Here is a 17,849-nt window from a genome sequence, read left to right as displayed (position 1 = left end):
TAATCATTGCACCCTGCCTTAAAATTTTTTGGCAGTTCAGAGGCAGGCTTTTATGTTTTTATTATTATTATTATTACTTTGGCTGCACGGCATGCAGGGATCTTACTTCTCCGAACCTGTTCCCCCTGCAGTGGAAGGGCAGAGTCTTAACCATTGGACCACCAGGGAAGTCCACTCTTGTGATTTTGAATGTTCACTATGTGTTGGGCTCTCGGCTGAGAGCCTTGTCCAGTTGCCTTGATTAATCCTCACAGCAGCCCTGGGTATATCCTCCCTGTGTGCTATTGGGAGAAACAGGCAGAAAAATGTAGGGCCCAGCGCCCAAGGGTGGCACCAGGATGCGGTGGTGCTGCGGCTGGACCAGGTCCCCTGATTTCAAAGCCTTTGAATTCTTTACTGCAACACCGTTTCTGTTTCAATGTTTAGGAGGTGAAGAGAGACAACTACAGAAATATGGACATAAAACAATCAGAGAACACCTGATGCAGACCAAGCATATCTGTAAAAACACACTCGGTCAATAGAGTTTTTGTGAGAGTTTTTTTGATTCCACAGGGCTTGGGCATAAGGAATCAGAAATAGGCAATCCTATTCGATCTGAACCACAAACAGAAAGATCTTAAGTCCTACCGATATATTCTCATTTGATTGTGTAAAGCATGAGACCAGAGTGCCACCGAATTTGCACTGTGCAGAATGAATCTCCCAACTAGAATTATCGTAGATATAGAACTAGTATAAATATCCGGCAAGAGAAAGTCCTAGATTGATTTTTTTAATTGTAAATAATTTGTTGGGAACACAATATCTTGTTTTCTTAATGAGTTTATAAAAAACTAACCATGGAGTATATTTTTAGTTAATTTGAGGCATAATAAAGCAAATTCAAACAGGCCTCTTTACCTTCATTGATGTTTTTTGCCAAGCTCCAGATAACTTAGTGCTTCCTGTTTTGACTAGTGTGAATGGCTGGTAAGAAACAAACCTTTTATTTGTTCGTGTATTTACTTATATTTGTCCATTAATCTTTTGAACACCGTAATTGAGGTATAGTTGACATACAATGAATTGCAAATATTTTAAGTGGACAATCTGATAGATTTTGACTTATGAATATCCCTGGGCAGCCATCACCATATTCAAGAGAAAGGAACACATCTATCACCCCGACAAAGTTTCCTCATTGTAATCTCTCCCTCCTGACCCTCTCCTCATTCCCTTCCGCTTGGACATCACTGATCGCTGTCACTGCAGATTAGTTTGCATTGTCTAGAATTTTCTATAAATGGAATCATACAGTATGTGTTCTTCTTTGGGAGGGTCTGGCTTCTTTCATTCAGCATCATTATTCCGAGACTCACTCTTGTTGCAGCATGTGTTAACAGTTTCTTCCTTTTTCATTGCCGAATAGTATTCCATTTGCATGACTATACAACAGTTTGATTATCCATTCACCCACTGATGAACATTTGGTTTGTTTCCAGTTTGGGGTTATTACAAATAAAGCTGCTATGAGTTTTGTGTACTAATCTCTGTGTGGACATATGCTTTCATTTCTCTTGAGGAAATGCCTAGGAGTGGAATGACTAAATCATATGGTAGGTGTGGGCTTAAACTTTTAAGAAACTGCAAAACTCTTGGCCAGAAAGGTTGTAACTTTATATTTCCGCCAGCAGTGTTTGAATTCCAGCTGCTACCCGTCCTCAAATACTCGATATGGGCAGTCTTTTGAAGTTTGGTCACTATAACAGCGGCATAGTGGTATTTATTGTGGTTTTATTTTGCATTTCCATAATGATTAATGATGTTGAGCGTATTTATGTTATTTCTCTCTTTTTTCCTAGTCAGTCTGGCTAGAGGTTTATCAATATTATTGATCTGCTTAAGGAATTAGCTTTTGGTTATATTGATTTTCTCTATTGTTTTTCAGTTTTATATTTCACTGATTTCTCCTTGGTCTTTATTAGTTTAATTATTCTACTTAGTTTGTGTTTCATGTTCTCTTCTTTTTCTGATTACTTAGGGTGGAAGCTGATATTATTGATTTGAGACTTTTTTTTTTCTAATATAGCTATTTAGTACTATAAATCTCCCTTAAGTACTGCTTTAGCAGAATCCTGTGAAAAATATGTGGTGTTCTCATCTTCATTATGTTCAAAATACTTCCAGTTTTCCCTTTTGTTTTCTTTTTGTGACCCCTGGGTTATATAAAAATGTGTAATTTAATTTCCAGCTATTTGGGAATTTTTGGAGATCTTTCTGTTATCAAGTTTCATGTAATTCCATTGTGGTCAGAGAATACACTTTGTATGACTTAAATTCTTTTAAATTTATTGGGATTTTTTTTTTTTTTTTTTGCGGTACGTGGGCCTCTCACTGTTGTGGCCTCTCCCGTTGCGGACCACAGGCTCCGGACGCACAGCCTCAGTGGCCATGGCTCATGGGCCCAGCCGCTCTGTGGCATGCGGGGCACGAACCCGTGTCCCCTGCATCGGCAGGCGGACTCTCAACCACTGCGCCACCAGGGAAGCCCCAGTTGGGATTTTTTAATGGCTCAGAATGTGGTCTATCAGAATGTATTCTGTTGCCATTGAGTAGAGCGGTCCATATATTGATTAGGTCAAGTTGGTTGATAGTGTTGTTCTATTCTTCTATATTCTTATTGATTTTCTGTCTCCTCATTGTATCAATTACTGAGAGGGATATTGAAATCTATGACTATAATTCTGGATTTGTTTATTTCTTTTTGCTGTTCTATCAGTTTTTTGCTTCATGCATTTTGTAGCTCTGTTAATAAATGCATAAATGTTTACGAATTTTATGTGCTCTTGGTGAATTGACCTCATTCTCATTACAAAATGACTTTTATCATCTCTGGTAGTAGTCTTTGCTCAGACATTGATTTTGCTTGGCTATTAATATAGCCGTTTCAGCTTTCTTTAGATTTGTACTATCTAAACACTACTATTTATACATTTTATATCTTTTTACTTTACTTTTTAAACTATTTGTGTCTATATTTAAAGTGGTTTTCTTGTGGACTGCTTGTAGTTGCATCTTGCTGTTAAAAATCTTTGCCTTTCATTGGGTTGTTGGGATCACTGTTCTTTTTTTTAAAAAAATAGATGTATTGGAGTGTAATTGCTTCACAGTACTGTGTTAGTTTCTGTTGTGCAACAAAGTGAATCAGCCATATGCATACATATGTCCCCATATCCCCTCCCTCTTGAGCCTCCCTCCCACCCTCCCTATCCCACCCCTCTAGGTGGTCACAAAGCACTGAGCTGATCTCCCTGTGCTATGCGGCTGCTTCCCACTAGCCATCCATTTTACATTTGGTAGTGTATATATGTCGATGCTACTCTCACTTTGCCCCAGCTTCCCCCTCCCACCCCGTGTTGTTGAGATCACTTCCTTTTAATACTATTATTCATGTAATCAGGTTCACATCTATAATCTGCTTTCTATTTGTCCCATCTATTGTTTCCTTTTCCTATCTTTTTGATTAATTGAATATTTTTCATGATTTCATTTAGTATCATTTTTGACTTAATGAAAACTCCTTGTTTTCCCTTTTTAGTGGTTGCTGTAGTGGTTTCTATCATACATCTTTATTTTTTATCAGTTTACCTTCAAGTGATACTTTATAAGAACCTTTTGATAAAATCCTTTTGTTTCTATTTCCCCTATGTTTGTACCTTGTGGGCCATACATTTTACTTTTACATATGTTATGAATCTCAGATCATATCATAATTATTTTTGTTTAAGCACTCAATTATCTTTTAAAAATTTTAAATAATAAAATTATATATATATGAAATTATATTGTTATGAACACCATTTCTGTTTTCTTCATTCTTTTGTGTAGATTCAGATTTCTATCCTTCTGCCTAAAGTACTTTCTTCAGTATTTCTTGTAGTGGGAGTGTGTTGGTGATGAAGTCTTTCATTCTTTGCATGTCTACATTTTAAGAAAGATACTCTTGTTGGCTATAGAATACCAAGTTAACAGCTTTTTTCTTTTAATCCTCTAAAGGTATTACTCACTGTCTTCTCACTGGTATTGTTTCTCATGAGAAGTGTGTTATCTTTATCTCTGTTTTTCTGTATACAATAAGTCTTTTTTCCCTCTGGCTGCTTTTAAGATCTCTGTGTCATTGAATTTGAGCTATTATGATGTGACACATGATATATAGTTTTCTTGGTACAGTTTCTTGTGCTTAATAAGACTTGAGTGTCTTGGATTGGTAGGCATAGTTTTCATGAAATTTGGACAATCTTGGACCATTATTTCTTCCAATATTCTTTCTGTTCTTACCTTTTCTTTTATATCCTCCAGAGTGTCCATTTATACACTTTCTTCATTTTTAAAAACTCTCTTTTTTGTTTCATTTTGGATAGTTTCTGTTGTTATATCTTCAAGTTCACTAATCTTTTTTTTTTTTATTTTGTAAAGTCTGGTCTGTTGATAATCCCATCAACATCAAAGCATTTTTAATCTCACACATTTTTTTTCCACCTTTAGGATTTTAATTTTGGTCTTTTTATATCTCACATGTCTCTACTTAACTTTTTGAATTTATAGAATACCGTTATAATGACCATCTAATTGTCCTTGTCTCTTAATTCTTAGTTCACAACTTCAGTTCATTGAATTACCCATTCATTATGGGCCATGTATTTGTGCTTCTTTGCCTGCCTGATATATTTTTCATTGAGATATGGAACTTTTGGGGAGCTGGATATTCTGAACATTTTTGAGCTTTGTTCTAGGATGCAATTACATTACTTGGAGGTAGTTTGACCCTTTTGGGTTTTGCTCTTAAGATTTATTAGGCAGTCTGGAGTAATGCATAATCTACAAATTATTCACACCCTTAAGGCAAGACCCTTCTGTGTGTTCTACTCAACCTCCTGCCAATCATCAGGTCGTTCAGTCTGGCTAGTGGGAACAGACACTTTTCCCAGCCTTGGGTGTGTTCTGGGCACTGTTAACTTCTAATTCTTTCTAGTGGTGCCTTTCCTAGTCTTGGGTAGTTTCTTTGCACACACGCTCTCATCAGTCCTCTGCTGAGTACTCAGGGGGTACCCACTGCAGATCTTGGGGCTCCCTCCCATGTGGCTCTCTTCTGTGGTGTTCTGCCCTTGAAATTCTAGCTGCCCTGTTCTCCCCAGACTCAGCTCCACATCAACTCAGGCTGGTCCCACCTGGGCTCCCCTTCCTTCTCCAACCTGGAGGCTCTCTCAAGTCTGTAAGCTGGGGCGATTCTAGGCCTCACCTTAGTGTTTCCCATCTCTCAGGGATCAATGTCCTTCATTGTCAAGTGTCTTGAAAACCACTGCTTCATGTATTTTATTTGTTTTTTCAGGTGGGAGGGTAAATCTGGCCCATATTACTCCATCTTGTCCAGATGTGGAAGTCTGCAGACCCACCCATTACTCTTTATTTTAGAACATTTTAAAAAGTTTAATTATTTTGAATAGATAATATATTCATATATTTATAAAAAATCTTGCTCCTACTTCTATCCCCTCCCACTATTTTTCTCATCACAACCAACCATGATTTTTTCTTAGGCATCCTTCCAGAGATATTTCATGCTCATATAAGCAAATACAAATATATCTTATTTTTCTTCCTTTTCTATGAAAATGATTGTATGCTACATATAGTGTCCTTTACCTAGTTTTTTTTTTTAAACTCCTTAAAATATTTTAATGATCATGCCATATTGAAAAGAGCTTCCTTGTTCTATTTTTTAACATTTGCTCATTATCCCATTATGCATATAGATGTATATTTATTTTGGTGAACATTTAGATTATTTTCAATATTTTAACTTCTACAGTAAATAATGTTGTACATCATTTCCACGTGTGTGAGTAAATCTTTAGGAGGAATTCCTAGAATTTAATATCCTCGTTTTTTATAAAGAGCAAAACTATAAAAATCGATTTACCTTTCCACTTCTGGAAGTTAAAAGTTCATCATAAAGTGCGTCCTAACCTGACACTTTAGTTCAAGTTTTGTACCAGTCCAAACACAATGATTTAGGGTCTGATAAAATAAGAGGAGCATCAGATAAAAGTAGCAATCCTACCAAGAAATTACAGATCTACCATGAAATATTAGTATCCTTCAGTCTACAGGTCAAAATCACCAAGGACATGTCATTATCGTGACAATATTTGGAGAGGAGTTGTTGAAAACTTCCACAGGGTAATGACTTTTTCAAAAAGGAAAGAAAGAAAAGTAAAGGATGGATTTGAGGCTAAGGAGGAAGGTACACAAAGGCCCTGTGTTGGGAAGGAGAATAGTAACAAGACAAGGAAGAAGGCCAGTGCTGCTGAGGCCGGAGCATTAGGGGGTTGATGTTTGGCAGCCACCCCTGGGCTGTGCAGGACGAGTGCTAAGAATCCCAGCTGGTCCACGAAATAGGCAATGTCAGTGCAACACCAGTTATCCATAAATTAATCGGTATTTGTCCTTTCCCTTGGATTGCCACCACCCTTCTCATTTCAAGCAAAGAGCAAACCAGGGCTGTCACCCTCACTCCTTTTTGTGGCTTCGCAAGAAGCAGCTACTCAAAAACTCATAGAAGCTGCCCCTTCTGATTCCCACCTTTCCCAGCCTGAGATCATGCATGATGCCAGGAGAGGGGAGAGAGAGGGCGAGAAGGTAGACTCCCCCAAAGAGCTGCCAGGTCCTGCGGTGATGGAGCCCCCCACCCTGCACTGTGCAGGTGCCCCTGGTTAATGGCAAGGCCTCCCGTGTGGCACACGCAGGGAGGATGACGCCCCCTACCCACCACGACTCTTGGCCTTGACAAACTTTATCCCGCTTCGAATTGGCAGAACTGCTGGATTCGAAACCAAGTGGCTTGGGCTATAGGGGTCTGGGTGGCAACCCTGTGAACCGGAGGCTGTGATCGGGGCAAGTCTGATCGATTGGCCTCGTTGGATTCTGGTAACTGCCACCCCTCGTAAGGGTGACTGAACTTCCTGCTACTTTTGTGCAGGGAATTAGGGTTGGATTTAAGTAGTTCTGAAGAAAAGTTAATACTGTGCTATGTCATGCACGTCTGGGTTTGTGGATCGAAATCCACACCCCATCACACAGATATGAGTTAACTCTTGTGCAATGTTGCAGTGACATCAAGAGAAGGGTGGCTTTGTTCTTCATAGATTAAAAGATGTTTATGTGTCACATTATTTTCTCCTCAGAGGAAATGAAGAAGGGCCGTTGATAACTTTCAGCATGTTCTTCTATTCTCTATTTCCATTCTACGTATAATACTAATTGCCTGAAACCCTCCCCACTGGCCCCATTTCCCGCCATCTCTAATTTATTTATCTTCACATTCCTTGATTTCTTCCGAAATACTCTTACTGGTTTTGTTCCCCTGGGAATGTTAGCACACTGTAGGCAATGTTTTACTGGGCTCTATGTCTGTGTAACTTTTAACATATTAATGAACTTCATGAGTATTGCTCATGTAATGTCACAAATCAGGTTTTGGGTTTTGCTATTAAAAAAACACCTGTCATCTTTGGGATGCCTTTTAAAATTAATATAACCACAAAGCAATATATTTCTATTGAAGATTCTTTATTCTTTGGGCCATCAAAATGTGTCTGTTCCGAATACTTAATGGAAATCAATTTTCTATTTTACATTAAGGCTATTATTGAACGAGGTGACAAATATGCTTTCCTTTTTACTAGTGGTAGACTAGTTTGCTTTTCTACATTAATTTTTATATTCCAAATTTTATTGACTTTAAGTTCAAGAGGCAGTAATGTAGAAGTGTCCTAGAACCATTCTTATTTGGTACCAGTGAAACACTCCTCATGTTCTCATTTTCAGGTGTGTACTTGGTTGTCTTTGCTAAACAAGGATATAGTTCTTAATGCTGGTAGCCTCAGGCTGTGATTCCCACAGCGTTCTAAGGAGTTGCCCGTTTTCCTAATATTCTCCATTTCACATGTGGACTCTTTCCGCATATGTGAAAAAATGGCGTTTTAATAAAACATCTTTCTCCAGAATATTTTTGTCTACTTTCTCTCATCTCCAGAAAGTGTTTATTTCAAAATTTAATACATCTCGTGTGTTCTTTAGGGGTCAGAAGAGTTTAAAAAAATCCTATTGAAAGATAAATATACATTTAAATTTATTTTTTAAATTGACAATGAAAACCTAGGTCCAAAAACCCAAAGGAAAACTTCCATTTGTCCTCTTAGAGATCCGGTTCTCAATTTCCTTTCATTTTAGTGGCGTCAGTGAGAATTCTGGACATGTGGGTTCAAATGTGAATTTGATCAGAAATGAAATGGCACGATTTCCCTCAGGACTCCATCAAGAAAAGTCAATCAACATAGAGATGAACCACATAATTTTCAATTATGTAACTAGAAATTTTTAGTTGGCCTGTGACCCGGAACAATTACAGCTAAAATATAATTATCTTCAACTAGGATTCAATTGAAAAGGATACTGCAGATTAAAACAACATATCTTTTCTAACAAATTTGTTCTTTTAAGTATTAGATCATTACTTACATTAGAATTTGGGAAAGAGTGGCTAAATAAGTCCTGATAAATTCATTGGTATCAGTTATCTTTAAAAAGGTATTTTGGGCTATAATTATCTTACTGTTTATTGTGTAATAGGGATTATATGGCTGAGGGAGGAATGTGACCGTGTGTTATGCAAGGAGGTGGTGACTCCAGGGGCAAAGAGCAAAGTGGGTCCTGAGCTGGGAGAAAGAAGCCTCTTTGGAGGCCAGGATGTTGCCATGGAGGGAAAGTTTGATTCCAATCACAGGAAGCTACGAGCATCTACCTGGGGACTATGGTTATATAAAGGGAGAGGTGGCCCTGCTAACATGTAAGCTGAAAGGATTGTATAAGTAATGAGGTGCCACTTAGTGCCTGTATCCTGAACCAGCCAAGCTGAGTCACCTGAGGCTCTTCCCCTCTGCCGTCCGCTGTCTGAGGAGGCCCTACGGACACCGGACTGGCCTCTGTGTCTCAACATCACTGCCCTTCTTCCTTCTTCCACAGGCTGTACAGACTGCAGGGCTTGACACTTTAAAAAAAATAGCAGCAGCATAAGTTTGTTCTCTACATCTGTGACTCTATTTCTGTTTTGTAAACAAGTTCATTTGTACCCTTTTTTTCAGATTCCACATATAAGTGAAATCATATGATATTTGTCTTCCTGTGTCTGACTTACTTCACTCAGTATAACAACCTCTAGGTCCATCCATGTTGCTGCAAATGGCATTAGTTCATTCTTTTTTTTACAGCTGAGTAGTATTCCATTGTATATATACCACATCTCCTTTATCCTTTCCTCTGTTGATGGACACTTAGGTTGATTCCATGTCCTGGCTATTGTAAATAGTGCTGCAGTGAACATTGTGGTACATGACTCTTTTTGAATTGTGGTTTTCTCAGGGTATATGCCCAGTAGTGGGATTGCTGGGTCATGTGGTAATTCTATCTTTGGTTTTTTAAGGAACCTCCATACTGTTCTCCGTAGTGGCTGCACCAGTTTACATTCCCACCAACAGTGCAGGAGTGTTCCCTTTTCTCCACACCCTCTCCAGCATCTGTTTATAGACTTTTTGATGATGGCCATTCTGACTGGTGTGAGGTGATACCTCATTGTAGTTTTGATTTGCGTTTCTCTAATGATTAGTGATGTTGAGCAGCTTTTCATCTTTTTTCACCATACAGATGCTTCTTGGCCATCTGTATGTCTTGTTTGGAGAAATGTCTATTTAGATATTCCGCCCATTTTTTCATTGGGTTGTTTGTTCGATACGGAGCTGCATGAGCCATTTGTATATTTTGGAGATTAATCCCTTGTTGGTTGCTTCATTTGCAAATATTTTCTCCCATTCTGAATGTTGTCTTTTATTGTTTGTTTATGGTTTCCTTTGCTGTGCAAAAGCTTTTAAGTTTAATTAGGTCCCGTTTGGTTATTTTTGTTTTTATTTTCATTACTCTAGGAGGTGGATTGAAAAAGATCTTGCTGTGATTTATGTCAAAGAGTGTTCTGCCTATGTTTTCCTCTAAGAGTTTCATAGTAGCAAGGGGGAAAGGGGGGGAGGGATAAATTGGGAGATTGGGATTGACATCTACACAGTACTATATATAAAACAGATAACTAATAAGGACCTCCTGTATAGCACAGGGAACTCTACGCAATACTCTGTAATGACCCATGTGGGAAAAGAATCTAAAAAGAAGTGGATATATGTGTACGTATAACAGATTCACTTTGCTGTACAGCAGAAACTAACACAACATTGTCAATCAACTAGACTCCAATAAAAATTAATTTAAAAACATAGCGGCGGCAGCAGCAAAAGCAGCAGCAGAGATTTTCTGCTTTTCTTTCTGAGAGACAACTGTTCTTGGACTGTATCCTAGGAGTGAGGGTTTCTTTGACTCACCAAGTAGAAGGTGGACCCTAAAAGTCACGCAGTGAACAACGTGTGAACCTCAGATGTGTTAGGTCTGGTCAAGCCTGGTCCACTGGGACTGGCAGTCTCTCCTGCTGCTTCAAGAAGCCTGGGCTAGCCTGTTGCAGGTACTTGGCCTAGCTGACACCGGGCACCGACTAAAAGATTTGTAAGTGAGACTGTCCTAGGCCATCAGGATCCAAGTGAGCCACCAGAGGGCTGCTGCCACGTGAGGGGCCCCAGGCACAGGGCGCCAACTGTTCTGCTCTGCTAGGGATGGAGGGGTTTCCCAGGATGCTGGCTTGGATGCTGACATTGGGATGAGCTGTTCATCCCGTGTTGTTCATCCTGTGAGGTGAGAGCAGTGGAAGAGCCATTCGGTACAGCTGAGTCTAAATTTCTGAGCCTCAGGGCTGTGGGCCAACGAAAGGTTTGCTGTTGGAAAATCCCAAAATTCTGGGATGATTTGTTCGGCCTCCACTGACTGCTGATAACGGGTCTCATTTTGAATTCCAAGCGTTTGAAGAGGACGTATTAGCAATTCCATTATGCTACTGACAAATGACAATAATCCTTGAGAGGGACAGGATTTTAGTTCGTTTTTAAACTTCTAAGGTCTAACCTAAGCTTATTTTTTAAAGTTATCTCTGCTAACGCCTTAGGGTCTATTGCAATGCATAACCGGATTTGAGAGCTGCTCACGATGAAATTAAAAGCCTTTTAAAATTTTTTTAAAAGCTTTCTATTTTTCTGGATTTGCAAATGCGAATGTTCATGTTTAGCAAAGGGTTAGTAGAAAAGGAGTAAGGGCCAAACCGTTATGCAAAAGCAGGTGGCAAAATTATGATTTCAGCTCTTTGAATAAAATGAGGAGGAAAATGAAGCTATAAATCATAGTACAAATTTTGTATTATTTTGTGCCACGATTTATAACTTCGTTTTTATCACAAACACATATTATACTATGTAATACTTTACGGTTTTATAAAATTGAATATGTTCTTTGCTGCTTGTGTCACGTTTAGAACAGTAGACTCTCCTGTGAAAGGGTGTAAAGAGTTGGTGGGAGGAGAAATCTTGCGTTTGTCAGTGCAGATTCCATAGGGCGTTGAACCAGACTATGGTTAAGGAAACAGAATGGTGGTCGGGCCTGGATATCCCAGTTAGGTTTGTGGTTCTGAAGTTGCTCGCCATACTGGTGCCTCTGTACCTTCAGCGGTTGGCTCTGGTCTCACGTGAGATGAAACTGAAGACTCTGGACGTCCGAAGGCTATACCAACAGCCGTCTCACCGGATAGTGGAGGAGGATGGATAGAACGTGCTAAATGTTCTCTCAGGCTTACTTTCCTTTGACTTGGCCACGATGCTGTGTCCCTCAGCTACTCTTCTGTGATCCAAATGATGTGTGTGTGTGTGTGTGTGTGTGTGTGTGTGTGTGTGTGTTCGTGTGGTGTGTGTGTGGCTATACACATGCAACTGGAGGAGGTACCGGGAATACCGCCAGAGTGACTGGTTCCAGAACACTTCCCCCCTCCTGGAAGGACAGGATGGATGCACTCAGGTGTGTGGACAGAGCTGCTGTTTCCTGGCAATGCTGCCATTTAAACAGGTGCCGCTAAACAGACACTGGGGCCACGCACCCCACCCTCAACATGCAGAATCCACCTGGTCTCCCCCGTGGACTCTCCACCTGAAGTGGACAGGTGAGCCTGCTGCCTTGAGTTCCCTCCTGTCCATGCCCTCCTTTGAGCAATGCGAGAAACTGGAGCCTTGGCTCAAAACAGAATTCTGGATTTTTCCTTGTATTCCAAAATTAGGCCCCCAGTATAATTATCCTGAGACTCTTACTGGATTTGTTCGTTTCTAATTTCTAATCGGCCACAGGTTTTAGCCACAGCTCCCGTTACGTATCGGGACAGTGACCGTGGCAGTCGAGTCAATTATCAATCCTCTCCTCATACGATCTGATCAATGCCAACTGTCCCCACCGGAAGGGACAGAAGAGGCCACACGCACATGGACAATCAGGTTAGAGCCTCTGCGTCCATCTGCCTGACCAGGGCTTCAGTCTCTGCCCGCTGGATTTTGCCGGTCCTCCGGGGGTCCCTCAGGATGTCAACTGTGTGCTTACGAGCAGCTCGGCTTGTGCTTTGCTACTCCAGCCCAGTAAGTCACTTTGCCACTGTGCCCATGGCAGACTCCTGGGAGGAAGCCGCCCCCTGGCAGTGGTCCCGATCTGCCGGTTCCCTGGACGAGCCAGCCCGGGATGCTGTCCTGTCCACGTGGCTGACCCTGCACTGGAGCCGCAGGGCTCACACTCAGAGTTTCACAAAGGCTTTCTCTGACTCAACGCTTTCTGCTTCTGAATCTGCTCTCCATGGGGGCCACCAACCAGTCTTCAGGCCAGACAGGGGGCAGACGCCCACCCATCACCTCGAGGTTTTCTTTATCGCCTTTTGCTCCTCTCTCTGTTTCCCATGCTCTTCTGCGACGGTCTGAATGCGTGAGTCCCCCACGATTCATAAGTTGAAGTCTAACCGCCATGGAGATGGTGTGAGGAGGTGGGGCCTATGCGAGGTGACGAGGTCAGGTAAGGACAGTGAGAAGTTGGCCGTCTGCAACCCAGAACAGGGTCCTCGCCAGAACCCGACCATGCTGGCACCACGGTCTCGGACTTCCAGCCTCCAGAACTGTGAGAAATACATTCCTGTTGTTTACAAGCCACCCCGTCTGTGGATTTTGTTACAGCAGCCTGAATGGATTAAGACACCTTCCCTCCTTCTTTAGCTTAAAAATAATCTGCCAGCCCCACTCCTGCTGCATCGCCAGCCCACTAGTACAACCAGTCTCTGAATCCCAGTTTGGGCTTGGAAGAGGCACTTTGCTTCTATTACATAAAACACAGTCCGGACTTTGTAAGACTATTGTATGGAGACTCCAAAGCCCTCCTGTTTCCCACCTTGTTCATCTTCCAACATGACCTTCAGCCCTTCCTAAAATCCCTATTTTGACATGGATGCACCTCAGATCCTTACACAATGTGGATGAGGGCATGTCCCTTAAGTTCCTTGTCTCCCCTCTATTCTGGTCTATTGGGGTCCATACTCCCTTACACTCTACCATCCACCCCTGGAATGTTCCCCCCTCATTGCCACTTCCCTCCCTTGCCAGGCTCTTATCCCTCCTGTCAGCACCGACATGGCAAGGAACACAGTTAATATGCAATGGCAGAGCAAATCACTTCTCTCATCAGTTAACGGAGACTGTTCAGAGCTAAAAATCCCAACCGCAGAGTGGGGAGCCTTTCTTCTTGGATACAAATAGAACTTTTCATTCAAGGGATAAATGCTAGTTATTAAAATCCAAGCGTGGATGAACCTGCAGGAAAGCTTGTTTTATGCTTCATTTATTTAATAAACACTTGACAGTTTCTTCTTATGGAAACATTACCCCTTCATCTTAGTAAGGAATGCAAGATATGCTTTTTCCGTTCGGCGCTGATTGCAACTCAAAGGCAATTTTGGTCTCATTTCCTAGCATTTTATATCAGGTTAGAATGGACTGTAAGTGGCATGGATTTTTAATACCTCTTATCAAATCTTTACTGTTTAATAAATTGACACTGTATATCTACCCCCTGCTTAATGATCTTAATTCCTTAAAAACAGAACAGAGCAAAAGAAAACTAGGACTGAGGAAAAGCAGTAATAAACAAAAAGACTGTAACTATAATTTATTAAAAATCGGCATAAAAGCATCACCTTCTTTTCCCCTCTGGGCCAGCTCATCCACAAAGAAATTTCACCTAACTACACATGGCAGGAGAGAAGAACACCCTTGCTGCTCTGCATCTGTGTCCACCTGTTTCTCATTCTAGGGCAGTTTTCAAACATATTCACAAAGCCTTAGCCCCTCTTCCCATTGAGAAGTGGTTCTACATCCTTGTCCTTGAACCTGGATGGGGTTATGACAGCTCTGATCCATGGAGTCTGGCAGATCGACGCCCTGTGGCTTCCGAGGTGGCTCACGGGACACCCCAGAGCTTCCATCTTGCTTTGCTGGAATACTCAATCTTGGAGCTCTGAGCTGCCCTGTGAGAACTCAGCCTCCAGGCTAGGAGGGAGCACAGGCCATGTAGGGAAACCACGTGGAGGGCCCTTGATGCCTTTTGTCCTTTGGTCTCGACAAATACTCTCTTTCCTAACTTGTCAGGTGTCTTTAAAGAATAGACCTTTTAAAAAATTGATGCTCATTTCCCAAACTAATAAAGAATTTTTCAAAATAACAAAAAGGGAATGAATCCTTAGCACAAAATCTATACCACATTACCTATTGCTACGTAACAAGCCACCTCAAAACTTAGCGATGTAAAGCATGAAATATTTGGGATGTACTTACCCTAAAAAAAATTTGTTGCTTATCTGAAATTTGAATTTAACCTAGCATTTTATCTCACAATCCTAGGACACAGGGAGATTCTTTCTGACAGTGTTTCTACGTCAGTACCAGGAAAGGAATTTGATTGGCTTTGCTTGGACCGAGCATCTACCTTTTCATAGAATGAGATGGGATACAGCCCACCTCTGTGGCCAGTGCAGCAGGGTTTAGAACCGGAAGAAGGGGGTTTGGGAAAACTTTCTGGGTGGCCACCATCGCCTACACACTCACTAGTGTTTCACTCTTACCTTGATTGCTCACCAGAAGAATAAAGACACTTAGAACTGTAGGCTCAGAACTGTTGGGCTTATTGGCTAAATCCTTCCTAGTTCTAGAGTATGAAGATGATTATCTGTATTGGCTTTTGTAGCATCAATTTTATAGGCTGTTGCCTTAGTTCATGTTTCTATAATAAAGTACTGTAAACTGGGTGGCTTACGAACAACAGAAAATTCTCTCTCTGGAGGTGGGGAAGTCTGAGATCAGGGCACCAGCATGGTCAGGTTCTAGTGAGACCCCTCTTGCTGGTTGCAGGCTACGTACCTCCTATATACTCACGTGGCAGAAAGATGGCTGGAGAGCTCTCTGGGGACTTTTGAATAAGGACACTAATCCCATTCATGAGGGCTCCACCCTCATGACCTAATCACCTCCCCCTTCCAATACCACCTCGTAATGCCATCACATTGGGGGTTACACTTTCAACATATGAGTTTTGGGGGTACACAAACATTCAGTCCCTAACAGATGCTGACTTGCCAGGGACTTTTTTTTCATCAGTAACCTAACAGATGACCAAGGAGTAAGGTGAATAGCCTACTTCTTTGCAGTAAAATGCAACAAACAGTTACTGAAAACCAAGGCTCAAGGTACTAAATATGGGATACAAAAGTGAAGAGTCGCCTTTCTGTTCCTGTGGTGCCCAGGGTGAGTGGGGAAGAGAGACATGGCATCAAAACAGCACGGTGTGAGAAAAGTCCAAGGTGTGTATAGCACTTTGTGGTATCACTAGAGGGTTATGTACCTTTACCTGGGTGTGACAGCGGGGTGAGCAGGAAGACGGAAGGAGCACGTGTCAGGCAGGGGAAATAGAGCAGACAAAGCCCATAGACAGAAAGAGCATGATGTGTCCCCAGTGGAGTTTGGAGAGTGTGGTGTATGGTGTGTGTAGGTACAAGTGTTGGAAGCTTGGTTAAAGCTGGACAAGCTAGTGCAAGGCAGAGTGTTGTGGAGGATGAGGCTAGAGGCCTTGGCAGGGGTCAGGGTGCTCAGGGTCTTGTGAACTGTTTCATGGAGCATGGGTTTGATTTGGAGCTTTCAGTGTTCAATTTGCTGGGCCATGGAGAGTGATGAAAGCTATGGAGACTGATGAAAGCTATGCTCTTTCTCTAAATAAATGCAAAGTCACCCAAAATTCTGCATCAAGATTCAAGAGAATTAAAGGTGTCCCTGGAAGGCCCATCCAAGAAGGTTTATGAATCCCAGCTTAACATTCTTCGTCTTTGGTGAGACTGGGTACCACCAAAGAATTTTAACCAGGGGAATAATGCATTCAGATTTTCGGATAGGTGACTCTGGCGGTGTAGAGGGTGGATTTGAGGGTGACAACTCTGAAGCAGAGAACCCAGTTGGGGGGGTGGCGGTGACAGCTGTCCAGGTGAGAGGTGCTATTGTGATTGTACTAATGCTGTGGAAACGGTGATGGACGGCTGAAAATTTAAGAGGTAAAGTTGGCAGGGCGTAGAGCCCAAAGGATGTGGGGACCAGGGGTGGGATAGGTAAACAACCTGTTATCAAATAAAAGAGGAAGTGCAGCTTCAGCAGGAACATAAAAGATCAAGCTGGCATTACAGCTTGGGGTCAAAAAGTGAGATCTCACTGCAGAAAAGTGGCGCATTATTTCTTGACTCTAATACTCTGAAAGCAACCCTGGAAAAATGAGTTTAAGTGTTTCTTGCAGTTACTCTTTGGAAGGATCTCCTGAGGCTTAAAATGTGCTGTTCATTTTTGAAGCGTGGCTTATTGGTTGGATATTTCTGCATTTTTCTTTCTTTAAGGTGTCACTACACTGCAATCAATCCTTGCATCATAAGAGAGAAGATATTTATGTTGAGCTTCATGATTTAAAAATCATCCTTAAAACGGATAATGCTTAAAATGTGAGGAACAGAAGGCAATTAGAATAAACTCCTACTAATTTGTATTAATCGAGGGGAAGGTCAGTTGAAATTCATTAAAAATCTGAAGTCTAGGGTGTTGTTTTCATTCATATTCTTATCCTAAAAATAATCTGAAGGACAAAAATTGTTTTTCCCACTATCACATAATTGCCTCCTATTTCTGTTCTGCAAATTAGCATGGAGGATACGGACCATCCAAACTCTACTTAACTTCCTATGACCACTATTGACAAAAATCAGTGTCTTTTGACAGAAGCGAATCCCAGAATATCTCTTCATGTTCTCATTTAAAAAATTCTGAACTTAATAAGCCACTCCTCACTGGCCATTGATAATTGATGGTACCCCTTGCTTTGGTGGGCAGTTTTGAGCATCACTTCCAAGTTTTTTTTTTTTTTTTTTGATTTTTGTTGGGGTATAGTTGATTTACAATGTTGTGTTAGTTTCTGCTGTACAGAAAAGTGAATCATTTATACATATACATATATCCACACCTTTTTTAGATTCTTTTCGCATATGGGCCATTACAGAGTATTGAGTAGAGTTCCCTGTGTTATACAGAGGTCCTTATTAGTTATCTATTTTACAGATAGTAGTGTGTATATGTCAGTCCCAGTCTTCCACATCACTTCTGAGTTTTACACGAACAATGTGATAGACACACAGAGACACACACAAAATGAGACACCAGAGTCAGTGACAGGGGACACTGCTGTTCCTTCTGTTGGGCTGGAGCCTATGTGTGTGAAGGTTGGAA

General features: G+C 41.2%; 1 protein-coding gene across 1 annotated transcript in view; it reads right to left on the bottom strand.

Moving 5' to 3' along the window:
* GALNTL6 (polypeptide N-acetylgalactosaminyltransferase like 6) overlaps positions 1–17,849 on the bottom strand; it is a 1,146,418-nt gene that overhangs the window by 108,959 nt on the left and 1,019,610 nt on the right. The window lies entirely within an intron of this gene.

Source organism: Phocoena phocoena, chromosome 6 (assembly GCF_963924675.1).
Source record: "Phocoena phocoena chromosome 6, mPhoPho1.1, whole genome shotgun sequence".
Taxonomy (NCBI): domain Eukaryota; kingdom Metazoa; phylum Chordata; class Mammalia; order Artiodactyla; family Phocoenidae; genus Phocoena; species Phocoena phocoena.
Note: the sequence above shows the minus strand (reverse complement) of the source record. Positions and strands in the feature narration are given on the sequence as shown.